An 18,848-nucleotide genomic window follows, 5' to 3' on the forward strand; every position below is an offset into this window, starting at 1 on the left:
TAACCACCAAAAGTTTACTTCTTTTGTTAATTCAAATATTATATGGGTTCTTAATTATATATTGATGTTTGTTAACTGCACTGTTTTGAAGCAATTCCATGACTCTCCTCAACATTTTTGTTTGATAATTTTTAAAAAACTACAAAAATGTTGAAAGAATAGGGCAATGAACACATTTTTATTTAAAGATTTTATTTATTTATTTTTAGACAGAGAGGAAGGGAGGGAGAAAGAGAGGAAGAGAAACATGTGTGTGGTTGCCTGTCATGTTCCCCCTACTGGAGACCTGGCCAATAACCCAGGCATGTGCCCTGACTGGGAATCGAACCAGCAATCCTTTGGTTTGCAGACCAGTGCTCAATCCACTGAGCCACACCAGCCAGGGTGAACACATACATTCTTTACTTAATCCACCACTTTTTAATATTTTGTCACATTTGCATTATCTACCTAATATCTATGCACATATACATGCAAATTTATATATGCAATGTTTTTTATTTGTTTTGTTAAGTTCTTCGTTCCATGTTTAGCAAAAAAAAAGACTTCAGATGGCCATTCATACATATACACACATATACACATATGGAGCAAAAGAGAGGGAGGGAGACTCAAACAAGAATAAGACTTCTTAAAATACATTGCAAGCATTTATAATATCTATCTATATCACGTGTGCCTTGTGTACTGAAGTTACCACCTGTTACTAAATTTGTTCAAAATTTATTTACTACTAATAGAAAAATATTTAGTAGTAGGTAAATTTTTTAGAATGTTTCTTTGAGAGTCTGAGTTTATGCTATTGGCACAAATTTAAAAACATACTAAAAAGAGTTTGTAAATGAAAAAAAAAATTTCATGCCAGAAATCATGCACAAATTAAGTTACCCAATGAGCAAAACAATGTCTATTTATTTCACTGTGATCTTCTAACACCAAGTACAGTGTCTTGAACTAATAGATTCTCAATAAATATTATTAAATAAATCAAAAGTGAATAAAAGAGTAAACGCATATAATCAATCACAATATAATGATTACATTTAAGAAAAACAAATGTTTTCATTACTATTTATATTTGTAATATATACTATTCATATTTGGATTTTCTCAATCGTTCCAAAAAATGTCTCATGGCTAGGCTTTTTGTTTTCCTAATCTGTGTTCCAATCCGAATTTGTACATTGCACTTGGTGATTCTTTAGTTCTTAACTTACAGCAATTTTCCTGCCTTAAAAAAAATGACTTCCCCCCAAGAATCTTGAACAAAGTTCCTTCCTCTAGATTTCTTTACTTGTTTCTTCATCACTAGATTTAGGTTCATCAAGTTTGTCAAATATACTTACTTTGCTGTCAAATCAGTGTTTAAAATCAAATCTTAAATTTTCTCTGCTTGATATTGTGGCTCTTCCAAAATTCTGGTGTGTCAATACTTTAAACTAGTTTGGTTTAAAAAATTATTTTAGTAATAAATAGCATGTTCCTTCTAACAGTACAACATATGTTTCTTTAGTATGTTTTGTTTTGGGGAAGACAGGAAATGTCTTGCAAACTTTCATTTTAAACCTTCCAATACCAAGCAAATGCTCAGTATGCCTAGTTCCTAACTCTGGCGGGGATGTTTATGCAGCTTATCATCTGTACTTTGGTCAGTCTACAAAGCTCTCTAGAGTGCCTGTGGTCAAAATAAATATCAGGTAAAGAACCCTACAGATAAAGGTACATGTTTGCTTATGACATTCTGATCTTAACCAATTTTCCTAATTATTAAAACTGTCATGTAAGTGCATTTGAGTTATGTCTTCAACGATTAAGCCTATATATAGAATATAATGTCCTATGATTTCTCCCCACATTTCTAGAGTTACCAATGAAACAAGGCTGTAATTGGGAAGATTAAATATTCTAATAATTAATGAATTGATCTAAACATCAACAGAACTGTATTCTTACCCTCATTCATCTTGTTATAATAATTTCTTTTAGTAACTCACTTTATTTAATCCAACTTATCACAAATACTATCAGCACATAAACACTTAAACATCTGCACTGCTTTAATTTTAAAATTTGAATTAACATTAGATGAAATTAAAAATTGTTTCCTGATCACAGGAGTCACTTTTCAAATGCTCAATAAGGACACGTGGCCAGGGTCTGAGCCAGGATCCCTACACGCCCTCCCAGCACAGAGGCCTCCATCTCCCCCACCCCCCCCCCACCAGGCGTCATTCCTAGGCACTCACACCCCTCCTCGCAGCAGTTGGGATGGGCCGAACATGCCACATCCAGTTCGTGGAGTGAGAAGCTGAGGGAGGGAAACAACGGCCGCAGCGCCACTGAGAGGTCTACGCCCTTTACCCAGAACTGAAAAACATCCACATGGGTCAAAATGACCCCTTTCCCAGTTCCAGGTATTTGCACAAGACAACTCTCTATGCAGAGGAGGGGCTGAAGCTGGGGTTGGGGTGGTGGTCGCGCCACATCACAGCGAGAAAACCCTCGGCCAAACGGACTGGCTGCAGGGAACCAGGGGAGGGACCCATCACGCTACCCCGCTCCACCCCCTGACCCGGGACCTGTCCTAGGTGGTGGACCAGACTCTGGCCTGACCACCGGTGGCTTGGCAACCCTGCCCACGTGGAGCTTCCGTATTGCCACCCTGGAGAAGAGCATAATAGCCCAGCGCGCGCCAGGCCCCAGGCCACCAGCTGCAGTGCCTGCCCCGTTGCCTCACCAGCCTGTGCCCGGGCGGCTCTGCGCAAGCGCTCTGTTATTATAATTATTGAGTCACACTTCCTGGTTTACCAAAAAGTGTATTATTCTTGTAGATCATCAGGATCTGATTAAGATCTTAAACACAAGTTTAAGGTTGGCATCTCACCATTTGTAACTGAACCCTAACTATTCACTTAGAGAAACAGAAATGATCCTAGCATCATAAGGCTGAAAGAAATTTCCAGAGAACAATGTAATATATACATTTCTCATCATCAGGGAGTCCAAAAATCAGTCTGCAATTGGAAATTTACCCTGTTTGTAATAATCTTTTGCAAGGGGGGTTTCTATGTTCTTTCGGCCTTTTTTTGTTCTTTCTATTGTCATGCTATTTCACTTTTAACTTAATGTTTTTTTCTATGTGGTATCTGAGAGACAATAGCTGTCCTTTAGTTGAAATCTTTCCTCAGGTTTGGGCCCCAGCTCTGTGCTGCAGGCAGAGTAAGCAAATTCTCCTCAGCCTGTCCTCATGGGCCTTGTTTCCCAAAGCTTTAATCATTTTTATGGCTTCCTTTAAACTCTCTCCAAGTTTCTGTCTCCTTCTAGACACAAAGCTCAGAATTAAATATAATGTTTGGAAAGATAGGACTAGTATCAAGTTTAGAAGACAATTACTGCATAGTTTCTACATTCTGTTCTCTAAGATTTGTTAATAATTTTTTAAAAATTATCACTTTCCAAAAAAAGCTTCCAAGTAGTCTTAAATATTATTTTTTTTGTGTGTTTTAAAACTCTTTTGAGTTTTAAAAGAGTGATCCACTTGAGTGGCACAAAAGATTTCAAAGCCCACCTAGTTTCACTTTTAGAGAAAAAAGTTTCTCAGAATTGCAGAAAGTGTTAGAAAGAAGTATAAGGATAATTCATATTTGAACTACAACTCATTCATGTCTTAAGGTTTACTTACTGCAAAATGATGGCCCAAAATATCTGATGCAAGTGTATATTACTGCTTCCTCTAGAGTTACCCAAACGGCCCACAGCGGCACTCATTCTGATGAAGCTACACTAAAGTATTTTATATTTAGAAGAAAGATGATCAGAGAGTAAACATCACAGTTACTCCAAATTCTGACCATGGCTTGACAATAAATTCATCACCTGGAAAGTTGTGGAAATTCCAATTATCTGCAAGTAAGTATTTGCAGTGGGGGCTTTTGCATCATTGTCATGTGTTTCATAGGAGCCAAAGTTTCTGGTGGATAGCTGAAGACTTTATTTGGTAAATTCAAACAATATGTTAATTTTCTTTTATAATAGTAGAAGCCAATCTATCATTTATTGAGTGTTTACTATGGACCAAGCTGTCCAATTATACACTCTTTACACATTTTCTTCTTTGATTGGTATCAGCTTTGTGAAAGAAAATTTTATTATTGTAGCCAATTTCGGGATGAGTAAACTGAGGTCAAAAGTCATGTGGTTAGTGAGTGGCAGAGTGTGGATTCATACCCCAGTAGTTTTGACCCAGTAAAACTACTATGTTACACTAACAAATATTAAATTTCAGTAATTTATAGTTTACTAAAATAGAATTCATCTTTATTTTAAAATGAAGCTCTGCAAAGATGTACAGCATTCACATATAAATTATTGGAAGAAAGAATGGGTAATTTTCGATAGGTTCCTGGCCCCGGAGAACCCTTTAAAATCCATTGCTCTGCAGCACATAGATGAATGGCGTAGAAGGCCAGGTGATGACATGGCTGTAGAGACACACACTGACCAAACCTCTTCTCCCCTTTTTCCTAGGCTGGCATTCAGCAGCCTTTCCTACAGTTAACTCGGGCCATGTGACTAAGTTTTCACTGGTAGAATGGGGCTGGAGTGACATTTGCCCTACAGCTGCCATGCACAGATCTGCCCAAGCTCTTTGCCCTTCTGACTGACTGGGAGGGCCACACTCAGGGTGACCTTGGAATTCAGTTGTTGGAACCACCATAAGTCTAAGGACTTTAATGAAGACTGAAGCTGAGTCCTTCCTCTCTCCCCCTAAACCTGGAACTCTTATGTGAGTGAGAATAAAACAAATTATTTAAGCCACTGTACAGTAGTCTCAGCTTATGTTCAGGGGAAATGTCCTGAGACCCCCAGTGGATGCCTGAAACCACAGATACTACCGAACTCTGATATGTACTATGTTTTTCCTATACTTACATACCTATGATAAAGTTCAATTTATAAATTATGCACAGTAAGAAATTAGCAACAATGAGCAACAATAAAATAGACTAACTATAACAATATACTACAATGAAAGTTATATAAATGTGGTCTCTCTCCTTGATGTTATATAGTTAGCAATATGTTCTTTGGGTTTCCCAGGTGTCTTTTTTATACAGCCTTTCATTTATTCATTTTTAGAGAGTAGGGAAGGGATGGAGAAAGAGAGAGAAACATTGATGTGTGAGAGGTACATCAATTGGTTGTCTCTCCTACATCCTCACTGGGGACCTGGCCTGCAACCCAGGAATGTGCCTTGTCTGGGAATCAAACTGCCAACCTTTCGGTTTGCAGGCTGACACTCAGCCCACTGAGCCACAGCAACCAGGGCACCCAGGTGTGCATTCTGAAGAATTAAGGGTACATCTGGCTTTTAAAAAATGATTTTTCTGATGTTATTTTAAAAAGAAAACAAGCATACAAAAACACACAGTAGACAAGTAATCAAATAGAGCTGTAAAAAAAACAGCCCAAAAGTCCTCATACATTTTTAATGATTTCCTTACATTTTAATTCTGTAAGTCAGATTTTCAGTGTCCACATTAGAGGTGTTCCCCAAAGAAAAGACAAAATATACTCAATTTGTTTTAAAGTCTACCCAAGTCTCATTTTCAGGTTCCAGCCAAGGCAAATGGTCTTTCTTTCCATATCAGCTCTATGCCCCACCCAACCTCCCTCCTCAGGGAATTTGCTTTGGCCACTTACTTTCTTTGAACATCTGCCCCAAACACACACATGCACCCACCCACCTCCACCTCCAAGTGGTCCTGTCTTTTTGGTTAAAAACGTCTGTGATATAAAATCTGAGAATAAGTGGAACCGAATGAGAAAAGAAAGAAGAAATGTCTCTTAAGAAGAGCTAATTGAGATGACATAATACACAGCTGGGAGTGAAAAGGGACCATGAGAAAGAAAAAAGGAGGCAGGCAGGAAGGGGAGAAGGGAAAGGAGGAAGGGAGGATGGGAGGACAGAGAAGTGGTGCTGGATTTTCTTTGGGGGTGTCTTTATTGGGGGGATGTGTGGTTGATGGGGCTTTGGCATAGGATAAGTTGGTATAAAATTGTCAAGGCAAGAAAAGAATGAAAGAATTACAGCTGGGATTTATGCACTAGGTGACCTTTAATGTGTTAAAACTCAGACAAGATTAAAAGACTGGAATTCTTTCTAAAACAAAATGTTGGCTCTTTGAAGGATGCTTTTTTGAAAATGCTTTTGAAAACCAGCAATATCTTTGCCCCATAAGCCCCAGCAGGAAGGGTCCTTTGCATGGGGGGCTTAGCTCTGATCTCCTCCAGCTATAGTCTCTTAGAGAAGAGTTGGGGCCAGAGACGTGCCCACGAACTCCCTGCCTCCTCCTACCTAGATCGTGCTCCAAAGTACCAGGACCCCAGATTTTTATATCCAAATGGCCCCAGGCTGATTTAGAAGGCTGGTCCCAGCTTCAGCTTTGGGTATCTTTTCCCAAGAGCACATTGTGCAGCCAGGTGTGCACCCAGGGCCCTGGTGGTTGATACACAGCTTAGAGCCTCAAGGATCACAAGCACAGCCCAAGACCTTTCACTGAGTGGGTAGAGAAGGGCAAGTGCTGGCCTCCATGCAGCAGTAACCCTCTGGCTTCTAATGCTAAGGAGACAGAGAATCTGAGATGAAACCTGGCCTTCCAGATTATCATAAAGGTATATCTTCTAAGAATAGATTGGACATGATTTGTTTAACTGTGTGTGAGCTTGATTTATATTTAAATATTTAGTCACATGGTATGCGGGCCTCTATTTGGGTTCATGTCCTGTCCTTGCAAACAACAGGGGCAGGCTTCACTGTGGAGAACCATGCCTCTCCAAGATTCATCATGGTCACACTTTAAAAAAGGCAAAAAAGGTAGTGTGCTACTTTCTGATGCATAAAAATCCATTTTTAGAGATAGTACAGTCTGGAGTCAGACTGGCAGACCAGGTTCAAGCCCCCCGTCACACCTCTTGCTTGCTTGACCTTGGGCCAGTTTCTCAACCTCTCTAAACCTAATCCAGAAGCTGGTCTATATAGAATTAAATAGGAACATCCATGAAAGTGTTTTGCTTTGGGCCTACATAACAGATGCTTATTAAAAGTGGTGGGACAAGTGGGTTGTAAACCTACAACTTTTGTTTTTGACCTATTTTCACATTGCCATTCATATTCTGGGCCAAGGACTACAATAATTGAGCTCAAAGAATATGAGGTCATTTTATAGAAAATAATATTTAGGAGAGCAACCTGGGGAGACAAACAGACCTGAGTTCTCTCTCCTTATTCCCTTCTAGGTGTGTAACTGAGAGCAAGTCCTCTCTTCGACACTCTGTATCCTCCATTATAAAATGGCAATAATGATAGTAACTAATTAATTACATCATTATGCATATTAAATTAAAAAAGTAGTAAAAAATGCTACTAGAAGTCACACAAGAAGTTATCTTCTTAAAGTTATACTTTAAACATTGGTTTCATTCAATATAATATTATTCTATTAAATTTTATTCAGTAGGCAACTTCCCTAATTTACTGAGATATTTTGAATGTCGATGAGGTCTGTCAAATGAAAATCCAATTTGTGTGTAACAATTTGGCACATAGAGAATAGTTCTTTTTCTAAATTTGTTGTTACATAGTTGGTTTTATTTCTACTGGAGAGTGGTATTAGCTTCTGCTTTGATCCCACTTTGCTGACAGACGCTTATCTTTCATGCTTGGGCCTTCAAATGTAAGATAACTACCACTCAAACAAAATCATAAAATACGGTGTTGGCTGGCGTATCTCTTCACACCATGCCCCTCTCCTCTCTGGGAGAGTGAATAAAACCTTGCCTCTCCACACTTTCTTCTCTTTGTGAATTCTTTGGTAGCCCAGGGCACCGACCACTGCACAGGTCCCACATCAGCATCTGCGGGGACCTGTGCCCACTTACAGGAGAGGAACCTGAGATCCCAGAACCACAACTGCCTGCCCCCCAGCACAGGGGTAGTGGAGACGCTGGGACCACAGCCCTCCCACCTCCCTCCAAAACTTAAGGTCTTCCTGCCCGTGGGGAGATCCCTCTAGCTTCCTGGTGAGTGGCCAAGCCCACTAGTAACCATAGGTTGAATGGAACAAATAGCTGAATGAACCTGTAATGCGTCTCCACATGTGTACTGATGAGGGCCATGAGGGCTCCGCCCCCTCCACTGGCAGCTAGGGTTCTGCAGGCCACACCACGGACGCTCACAACTGTCACATTGCCCTCTCTTCCTCCCATTCCACTGACAGGAACACTGTGTCTTCCTACCGGCAAGAACTTCTGAAATCACAAACACACACAGCCCTTCCACGAAAGAAAGAGAGAAAGAGAGAAAGAGAGAAAGAAAGAAAAGAAAGAAAGAAAGAAAGAAAGAAAGAAAGAAAGAAAGAAAGAAAGAAAGAAAGAAGAAAGAAAAGAAAGAAAGGAAAGAAAGAGAGAAAGAAAGAGAAGGAGGGAAGGAAGGAGGGAAGGAGGGAAGGAAGGAAGGAAGGAAGGAAGGAAGGAAGGAAGGAAGGAAGGAAGGAAGGAAGGAAGGAAGGAAGGAAGGGAAGAGAAATAAAAAATAAAATACGGTGTCATTTCTGACACTCTTCAAAAGCCTGAGAAAATAGCAATCAGAGTTGAAGAGCAGTGACCCTGAGTTCACTCAAAGGGACAATAGACACGTGGAGCTTGACTCAGTCCACAGGAATCTGCCTAAGCACAAGCAGCAGACACGTGGAGTCTGAGAACCAGAGCTACAAGGATCCCGGCAGACCCTGCATTTGGATTATGACTAGTACAGTTAGGAGAGAGAAGGTGCCAGGGACTTGGATTCACTTTTCCTTTTCTCCTTCCTCTTCCAAAGTGATTATTTAATAATCTGTTTACACATCTAACCTTTGCTTGCTCTAATAATAGCCCATGAGCCTGAATCATCCTTCGTCACTACCTGTCACATAGAGTCCTCAGCTGTTTCCATGACTTGTCTGGTTGGCTTTCAGCACTCACTAACTGGAATACTCTAGGAATGTGCAGGGTAATCAGTGGCTTTAATTTTAACCATGAATGACGTGATAGGTCTTCTGTTTATCTCTATTGACCTGTCTTTAAAGTACCCTGTGTAACAATAAAGGACATTCAGGAGAAACCTTCAGTATGAACCCCTCTACAATAAAATATATAGATGTATACAAATGTATTTTAAATATATCAACATAAAAAGCACATTACTACTATTACTATTATACATACCATGAATTTGCTGACATAATTAGATGGAAACTGTTATTTGATGGGCTTTTCAGGTGCTGTGCTGATAGTGTTCAATTTTTTTAATGTAGATGCTACTTACATGAGTATGTTCAGTTTGTGAAAATTCATTGAACCAAAAACTTAAGATATGTGCATGTTTATGTATTATATTATATTTCAATAAAAAGTTTTAAATATTGAGTTTTTTTTAGAGGCAGAAGATGTGAGTTGTTGAAGAAATGGGCTCAGGAAATAAGTTATAAAGGCATAAGAAGGGCCCTTGGAGCTTAGAGAGAGGCAAGGTGAATAAACACACCTGGGGAAGAGTCAGGGCAGAGAGATGGAGAGAGAGGGAGAACTGCACCTAAATATTTACTGTGTAATCTTAGTAAATAAAAATCTAATTTTTTGAGGAAAAATATTAAGCAACTGCAGTAACATATCATATATGAGGAGGGACCCTAAAACCCCCAGAATTTATTTATAAAAAATAGTCTTTAAAAAAAATATTTTATTTATTTTTAGAGAGAGGTGGAGGGAGAAAGAGAGGAAGAAAAACATCAATGTGTGGTTGCCTCTTGCACACCCCCTCCTGGGGACCTGGCCCACGACCCAGGCATGTGCCCTGACTGGGAATTGAATCGGTAACCCTTTGGTTCACAGGCCAGCACTCAGTCCACTGAAGCACAGAAGCCAGGACAAAAAAATTGTGTCTTTATTGTTACATATTTAAACTTCAGTCACCTTCAAAGTACACTCTCCCTTTGATGCAATACACCTGTTGAGATGTTTTTTCCACTGCCCAAAACAGTGTTTGAATTTGTCGATTTTGATGCCTTTTAGTGCTTCTGCCATTTTTTGTTCCATCTCTTCCATGTTGGCAAAATGTTTCCTTTTGAGGACTTTTTTTCATCTGGGAAAACAGAAAAAAATTCTCACGGGTTGAGATTGGGTAAATAGAGAGGATAGGACATGGGGATCATGCCATTTTTGGTCCAAAACTGCTGAACACTCAGCACAGTACAGACAAGTGAGCTTGTAAATCCCCCATCATGAAATGGGCAAACGTGTTGGATGAGTCTTCACAAACTTCACTGAAGCCGAACACAGCCTCTCACAGCAACACCAGTTGGCACACTGCTACAAATGTGTTCCTGGAATACTCCCTAGCTGGGGAAGCCTGTACTACAAGACACCTGCCCTCTGGAAGATAGTTCCTTTTTTGGGGGGTACCCCCCTCATATGTGTGAATACATATTTGAGGTGGATCAAAGATCAAATAATATTTGGAAAGTTTACAAAGTCCAATATACCTAAGTCTCTCATTTAAAGGGAGCTCTATTTTATCTTTTCAAAATTTTCCCCCAAACCAAAAATAACATTTCTCACCTCCTCACAATGGCAGAGATGTAATAATTTGATTTAAAGTAACTCCTCTCTTTGGTCTTATGTATTTTTATTGTAAAAACTTACACTTGTTTTTGAAAGTGTGGTAAAATATTTCCTCTTATTATCTATTGATGGGAGTATGAACTTGTAGAAACTCTTTGCTAGATGATATCTATAAAAATACAAAGTGCTTGTGAATGTAATCAAGAAGCTCTGCTTTATGAATTATCCCAGAAACACACTGTGAAGTCTGTAACATTTCTGATATTCAGTCAGTTATACACTCACCATTCAGTTGGCATGTATTCATTGAGTACTGATGTCATAGTAGATGCAGGGCTGGGTTCTGGGAATCTGTTAGTGAACAGAACAGCTGCAGTCCCGGTTTCAATGCAGGACTCTCACAAAGTTCATGTGCCAGAAGAGGACATACGGATTAAACAACAAGTCACCCAATTAGTGATTTTGCTATACTTTAATTTAAAATTGTAAAAAAAAGTCAAATTATTTAATGTATTTAATTAAATATTATTTAATCCCAAACAAAGGACAAGTACTGGCCACTATGCAAACATGTAAGTAAAGTTGTGGACTAGTCTGGAGAAGTGAAATAAAAAAAAATATTGGAACAATATAAAACTTCCTAATTGGTTAAAAGTTTAGGGATCAGTTAATACATTATGGCAATCTGTATATAAAATCATGTATAACCATCATAAAGAATTAAGTAGCCAAAAGGCATGTAAAAATGTCCCATGTAAATCATAAATTTGAAAAATAAATTACAAAATAGTACCTTCTGTGGTATTGTCCTATTTTTGTAGATAAAAATACTGTACAGTTATATTTAATGCATAATAAAAACACAAAATATGAACATACATTTGTGTATGCTGTCTGTTCACCATAAACTTACCTTCTTCCTGGGTACCTTTTTAGATATTTTCCAGCTTTCCCTGCAGTTAGGTGTAGTCAAGTGACTAATTTCTTAAAATAGAATATGGCTTGGAGTAGTTGTAGGTCATGGACAGTGGGCATGCTTCCTCAACTTTCCCTGCTTCTTTCTCACCAGCTGGAATCTGGGTGTAATGGTGGACTCTCTCTAACTATTCTGACAATGATAATGGGGGTAGCAGAGCAGTGATTTAGAAGGAACCTGAGTCCTCGAATGATCTTATGAAGCAGAATCTCCCTAATAAGCCTAGAATTCTCACCTTAGCATTTAAAGAAAAAAGAGACTTCATTTTCTTGAGAAATGTAAGGTTTAAAAAAAATTAGAGATAAAGAATTGTCAATAACACCCTGACACCCTTTTATGAATATCATGCATTAGTGTTGTGTATTTGTTACAGTAGATGACTATCATTAACTAAAGTCCACAGTATACATTAGAGTGTGCTCTTTGTTTTGTAGATTCTATGAGTTTTGAAAAATATATTACGATGTATATATTTACCTATTACAATGTATATATTTACCTATATATTTACGACGTGCTTTACCTGAATTCATCCTTCCCCCTACCCCTCCGTTCCAACCCCTGGCAACAACTGACCATTTTGTTTCTGTAGTTTTGACTTTTCCAGAATGTCACGTAGTTGGTCATGCATTATATAGCCCTTTCTCACATTAGCATGTTTAAGTGAGAGTAAAATAAGCCTCTTTGTTTTATAGTCACCAATCGTTTTGTAATAGCAATTTAGTCTTTATTTAGATGACGTTAGTATAGGCATGGACCAAATTTAGAAGACTGTACACTATATTAATAGAGACTTTATCCCTAGGTGGGGCTATGGGAGTCTATCACTTTAGAATGTTTACTTCCACTGACATACCTCCTCTCCTTGGTTTAACTTTATTGAGGCACCTCTAAGCCTCTACTTCAACTAAGTGGATCTGTGTCCCTGCAGAATCCGGTTTGAACAAGAACCCTGCTAAAGTTAATTTTTAAAACAGTGCCCGCCCTTAGTATTTGATCAAATCCTTCATGCCCCACCCTCAGTGTCTTATCATTCTGGCCTGCCTTCACTCAGAATTCTGCCGTGTCTACTGTGGTCTAACCTTTTTCATCTCATGTCACACATAAATAAAGTACTAAAATTCTGTAGCACATTGAAACATTTTTTGTCAATCTGACAAAAAAAATAGGTATAATTTTGACTTGTCCACACTGGATGGCTATTGTTGTGTTGGCTTTTGTCATTATTTTTTATTTGACAGTCTAAGGGGAAAGTGAGTCAAGTATTGCATGTTTAAAAATTTTTTATGGCACACTAGTTGAAAACCACTAGTCTAGTAAGAATCGCCTTTACCCTTGATGTTCCCTCTTACTAATTTTCCATTTAGCCTTCTCCTTGCATACAAATCCTTACTTGTCTTTGTTGGAGTGGAATCTTCTCCACTACAAAGCTGCATTTCAGTAGCCTTCTTCCCTTGAAAAAATTCTGCTTTTTTATCTTTAACAAGTGCCATGAATCACTTTTTCTTTAACAATACAATGTTTGAATTTTTTACTTTAAAGTTTTGACTTATTTATTTTTAGAGAGAAGAAGAAAGAGGGAAAAAGAGAGAGAGAGAAACATCCACGCAAGAGAGAAACATCAATTGGTTGCTTCTGGCACATGCCCCAACTCAGGACGTAAACTACAACCCAGGCACATGCCCTGACCAGGAATAGAAATGGTGACCTTTTGCTTTGCAGACCAATGCCCAACTAACTGAGCCACACCAGTCAGGGCTATAATGTTTGAATTTTCAATGATTATTTATAATTTTGTGACTTGATAAATAATATCTGCATATGTAGATTTTTAAATTGTCTTCTTAAATTCAGAGGGATCAAATGTAATTGTGATTTCTTTAAAAGATTTTATTTATTCTTAGGGGGGAGCAGGGAGCGAGAGAAACATCAATGTGTGGTTGCTACCCACGCACCCTGTACTGGGAACCTGGCTCCCAACCCAGGCACGTGCCCTGACTGGTTCGCAGGCCATTGCTCAATCCACTGAGCCCCACTAGGCAGGGTGTATTCATGATATTAATATGAGCGTAACATAGAGTGCTATTATAAATAATTGACAGGCAGTATACAACAGAGGTCAAAACATACAAGTAGGACTCCACTCATATGTGCAGGTAACTAAGTGCCGGAGACTAATCCAAATAGCAGGCTGCTTTTAAGATTTAGAGTAAAAACTGGAAAGCCTGGCAGGTAAACCTTCACTCGCCAGAGGCAATTTAGCTTGAAAAGGCTTTGACCTAGAATATAGTCACATGGAGCAGTTTCATTAGATGGCTATGTGGAAAGCCTTTTTACCCTGGAACCCAGGCCTGGATAATCCCAATGGTAGGTTTAGTGGTACAAATCAGTTGGCTTTAGGGAATGAATGTTAAATAGTTTTAGAAATGTGAATATGTACCACAATTTTGCAAATACTCTGTAACTCAAAATATTCTTATTTTATCCTAAAGCATTTTTGTTTATGTATTTTTAATTCTGCATGGCTGGCCGATATGCATGGAGAACACTCTAAATCAAGAGAAGCTTTTAAGGTTGTAATGATATTTGTTTTTTCGGGGTTTTTTGCAATTTTATTGATTATGCCATTACAGTTGTTCTATTCCCCCCTTCATTCCCCTCCACCCTGCACCCCCCCACCCCCACGATTCCTCCCCTTTAGTTTATGACCATGTGTCTCAAGTTCTTTAGATTCTATATTTCCCATACTATTTTTGCCCCCCTAACTATTTTCTACCTACCGTCTATGCTACTTATTTTCTGTACCTTCTCCCCCCTTCTCCTGTTCCCATTCCCCTATTGCTAACCCTCTATGAGATCTTCATTTCTATGGTTCTGCTCTTGATCTAGCTGTCCTCTTAGTTTGCTTTTGTTTTAGGTGTGGTTGTTAATAACTGACTTTGCTGTCCTTTCACTGTTCATATTTTTTATCTTCTTTTTCTTAGATAAGTCCCTTTAACATTTCATATAATAAGGGCTTGGTGATGATGAACTCCTTGAATTTGATCTTATCTGAGAAGCACTTTATCTGTCCTTCCATTCTAATTGAAAGTTTTGCTGGATAGAGTAATCTTGGATGTAGGTCTTTGGATTTCATGACTTGGAATACCTCTTTCCAGCCCCTTCTTGCCTGTAGGATCTCTTTTAAGAAATCTGCTGACGGTCTGATGGGGACTCCTTTGTAGGTGACTGTCCCCTTATGTCTTGCTGCTTCTAGGATTCTTTCCTTCATTTTAATCTTGGCTAATGTAATGATGATGTACCTTGGTGTGTTCCTTCTTGGGTCCAACTTCTTTGGGACTCTCTGAGCTTCCTGGACTTCCTGGAAGTCTATTGTCTTTGACAGATTGGGGAAGTTCTCCTTTATTATTTGTTCAAATACATTTTCCACTGGTGGCTGTTCCTTTCCCCCTTCTGGTACCCCTATAATTCGGATGTTGGAGCATTTAAAGATGTCCTGGAGGCTCCTAAGTCTCTTCTCATTTTTTTAAATTCTTGTTTCTTCATATTTTCCTGTTTGGCCACTGTTTTCTTCCTTTTGGGTCACTCCCTTGATTTGAGTCCCAATTTCCTCTTCATCACTATTGGTTTCCTGTGCATTTCCATTCATTTCAATTAGTTTCGCCTTCATGTGTTCCTCTAATTTGTGACTAAAATCAACCAGTTCTGTGAGCATCCTGATCACCAGTGTTTTGAACTGTGCATCTGAAAGTGGCTATTTCTTGGTTGCTTAGATTTATGGGCTCTGGAGCTTTGAGATCTTCTTGAGCCATTTTTGGTCTGTTCCCAACTGTTAATTATGAGGAGCAGAGCCTTAGCTGTTTAGCAGGGCGGGGCTGCCCAGGTTGCTGGGTTGTGACTCTGTATGTGGGGGCGGGGTCAGACCAGGGAAATGGCGGCCCCCTCTGCTGCCTCTCACCGCTGGGGCTTGCTCAGTCCCATCTCACCACCCACTCCCTTGCTGGTCTATCTGTGCATGAATGTGGGACCACAGTCAACCCGCTGCCCTGAGCCCTTGCTGGGTCCACCGGTCGCTCAATGGGTCCACCCATTGCAACCTCACGCCTGAGTCCATCTGACCGAGTTTTCTTGTGCAACCCTGCTCTGCCAGCTGCTGACCAGTCAGGCTGAAGAATTTGTTGTTATCAGACTTCCAAAAAGTTCAACTTTCTGCGTTCTGGCTGTGTTTTCTGTTGCTAATATTCTATGGTCTCTAAACTTGGTTGTGGGAGAAAGCACGGTGTCTCCACCTATGCCTCTATCTTGGCAGAAGTCCCAAGGTTGTAATGATATTTGTTAATGTTTATTATTTGTTTTTGACGGGTCAAATACAATACTGAGCAAGTTTTATGTGTATTGTCTCATATAATCCACACAACATATGAAGTAGATACTAATATTAAACTCATGTCAATTTTCCTTAACATATGAGGTAGAAACTAATATTAAACTGATATCAATTCTCCCAACAACCCTATGAGGTGTTTACTATTATAAGATCCATTTCACAAGTAAAAAACCTCTCCAAGAATATGTATCAAGTAGGCAGAGCCAGGGTTTGGACTAACGTTTGTTTACATTCTGAGCTTGAACTATTAATACCACACTGCTTTACCTATGAAGAAATAAAAGGAAAGGTTCTTAAGAGGATGGCCTGAGAAGGAAAACCCCTAACCACAGAAGCATGAAGCCCATGGACCTTAGCTATCTGTACACCAACTTCCTTGCTCTCCAGATAGGGAAGCTGGATCACACAGCTCTCAGTCACATGCTTAGTAGCTGAGCAAGAATTTGGAACCAGGGTTTCCAGACTCACAGGCCAGTCGTTTGCCATTTGTCCCTATACTTCACAGTTGTGTGGTGGTGGTGGAAAGTATATATGCCATCAGGAGATGTTTGCACGCCTTCCGTTTTTGGTGAAAGACACAGCTTTTCTTCATAAGCATCCTCATTTCCTCATCTCCCACCCTTCCCTCATCTTTAATTCTGCAGCTCTCTGAGCAAGAATTCTATGTCTAAAGTTATTACTTTAGAAACAGATCCATTATTTTAAGCATTATTTTTAAAATTTCTAAAAAAATTTTCCAAGTGTATAATCTAGACATCAAACACTTGACTAAGAACACACTGTTGCCATGGCAGTTGAGACAGCATTCAGTGTGCACAAACATCTTCTTAAGATAGTTTTTCTAATAAAAATAGAAAGCTGGGAGAGCAATGAGCTTAGGTAGGCTAGGGAATTGAAAGAAATAAAACACACTTCATTTTTTTACTGTCTTCAATGCCATTATTTAACCTCCAGTTGCTATCACAGCAGCCCTCATAGGTAGTGGTACTACTGGCATGGCCTCTGTTTAAGGGGAGTGTCATAGGCCTGTGTTACTGTGAGCTATAAATAGGTTATCTTCAAAACTACTTACTGACTAGTTACAAAGGGCCACCACTTGGTCACTGAACAGGCACGTGTTGTTTTATCAGGGGTACAGAAGAGATTACCACAGACAAGCTCAACCAAAAGGACTTTAAGATAACCCAGCCCCACTTGCTTGCTCCCTAGACCAAGTCCACTCGAATCTTCTTTTTGAGTGTACTTTGCTTTCTCCAAAGCTTCAAGGGCCCTTCTTTTGCCTCTATAACTTGTTTCCTGAGCCCATTTCTTCTATAACTCACTTCTTCTACTTCTGTGACTTTCTAAATAAATTTTCTCTTATAACACATAATGATAATAAAATAAAATAAAAGTATCTGACTAAGACTCTACAAAAGCATGCACACACACACACACATACACACACAAAACTGATTGAATCACAAACGAATGTGTCTTGTTAGAAGACCCTCTACAGATTCCTCATGATAAAATTCTGTGGAAGACAATAGTAACACTGAACACCTACAGTGAATACAGATTTCTCTCCTGTTGTTTGTGTTGCAGTCCCTCCTTTGTTTCCCTTGAGAAAGAGAGAGAGAGAGGGAGGCCACTGACATTCAGAAGCTGTCTTGACCTTCACAACTAGCCCATGTTATTCTGTTCTGAGACATAAACAATCTCACAGAATATCAAACTCAGACAAGGCTACTTTGAGACATAATACAATGAAACAAAGTGAGTCCACTTCATCATTTTGTCTAAGCACACACAAAACCAGGCCATATACAGCCCACAAAATGCCAAACTTTTCTGTCTTGTACTAAATGTTACTGCTGCTTCTGTACTAGATTATAGAATTGCACACTCTTACTCTGACAGCGTCCAACCTGGATCAGACCCCCACTTCTTTAGGTCCTCTCCCAAATCACCCAGCCAGGCTCTTCCTAACACCCTCTGACTGAGAGGCCTACAATTCCATATGGTGTGTGTTCTCCTCACTGCAACTAGTAATACACCAACTGGTTCAACTAGAGTATGTTCCTGGAGATTTTTGGTTGGAGGGAATTGCCTACATCATAGCATAAATTAAATTTTTTAATTATTTTTATCTATTTACCTTTTCTCATATCTCATCAACTGGGCCATAGGTTTCCATGTCTATTCTATCTCTATTATATTTAGAGTACCTTGTATTTATCTGAAATATTGCAGGTGCTCAATATGCATTGAATAAATTTATGAATGTGGAGGGAAATTGGGGCTGACTCCCTGAGTACCTCACACCTCTCTTATATATCAAGGAAGCCGGCATCTAGGTGCTAATCAACCTATGGGAGGAACTTGGCCTTTCTAAACTGCTAACATACACTGGAAAATGTATATAACGCACTTTATAAACTATAATTATCTTATCATAACATTACTCTTAGTGGTAATGAAAATCTTCCAAAGTCTGGATTTCAAGTGTCCTTAATAACTGCTGAGGACAATTGTTTACTCCTCCTTGTATAGTCTATTTCTTTTTAGTGTTTTATTGTATTGTTCTCTTATTACAAGAGCAATACCTATCTATTTCAGTGTAGGGAATTTGGTATTTGGAAACTTTGGAAAATGTAGACAAACACAATGAAGAAAATAAACCCATACCCTGTTCTCAAAGGAGGTTTTTTCCCCCCAAATGCAAGTTTATGTCACCTAATGGTTTGGAGATTGAAACTCTATTTATGTAGTTAGATAGTTACATAGTAATACAAGTTATGTTATGTTAGATGGTTAAGAAAGAAAGTTTTGAAAGTATTTAGTGAA

The 18,848-nt window shown here is 39.0% G+C and overlaps 1 long non-coding RNA gene across 1 annotated transcript; it reads left to right on the forward strand.

Annotated features, from left to right (window-relative positions):
* Nucleotides 1–2,303: 2,303 nt before the first annotated feature.
* On the forward strand, nt 2,304–4,979 carry LOC119063887 (uncharacterized). The gene is made up of 3 exons (XR_005085266.2): nt 2,304–2,414; nt 3,738–3,909; nt 4,528–4,979. It is a non-coding gene; the product is annotated as an uncharacterized LOC119063887 (long non-coding RNA).
* Nucleotides 4,980–18,848: the final 13,869 nt, after the last annotated feature.

The sequence above is a fragment of the Artibeus jamaicensis genome, unplaced genomic scaffold, assembly GCF_021234435.1.
Source record: "Artibeus jamaicensis isolate MK-2021 breed Jamaican fruit bat unplaced genomic scaffold, CSHL_Jam_final contig_867, whole genome shotgun sequence".
Lineage (NCBI taxonomy): Eukaryota > Metazoa > Chordata > Mammalia > Chiroptera > Phyllostomidae > Artibeus > Artibeus jamaicensis.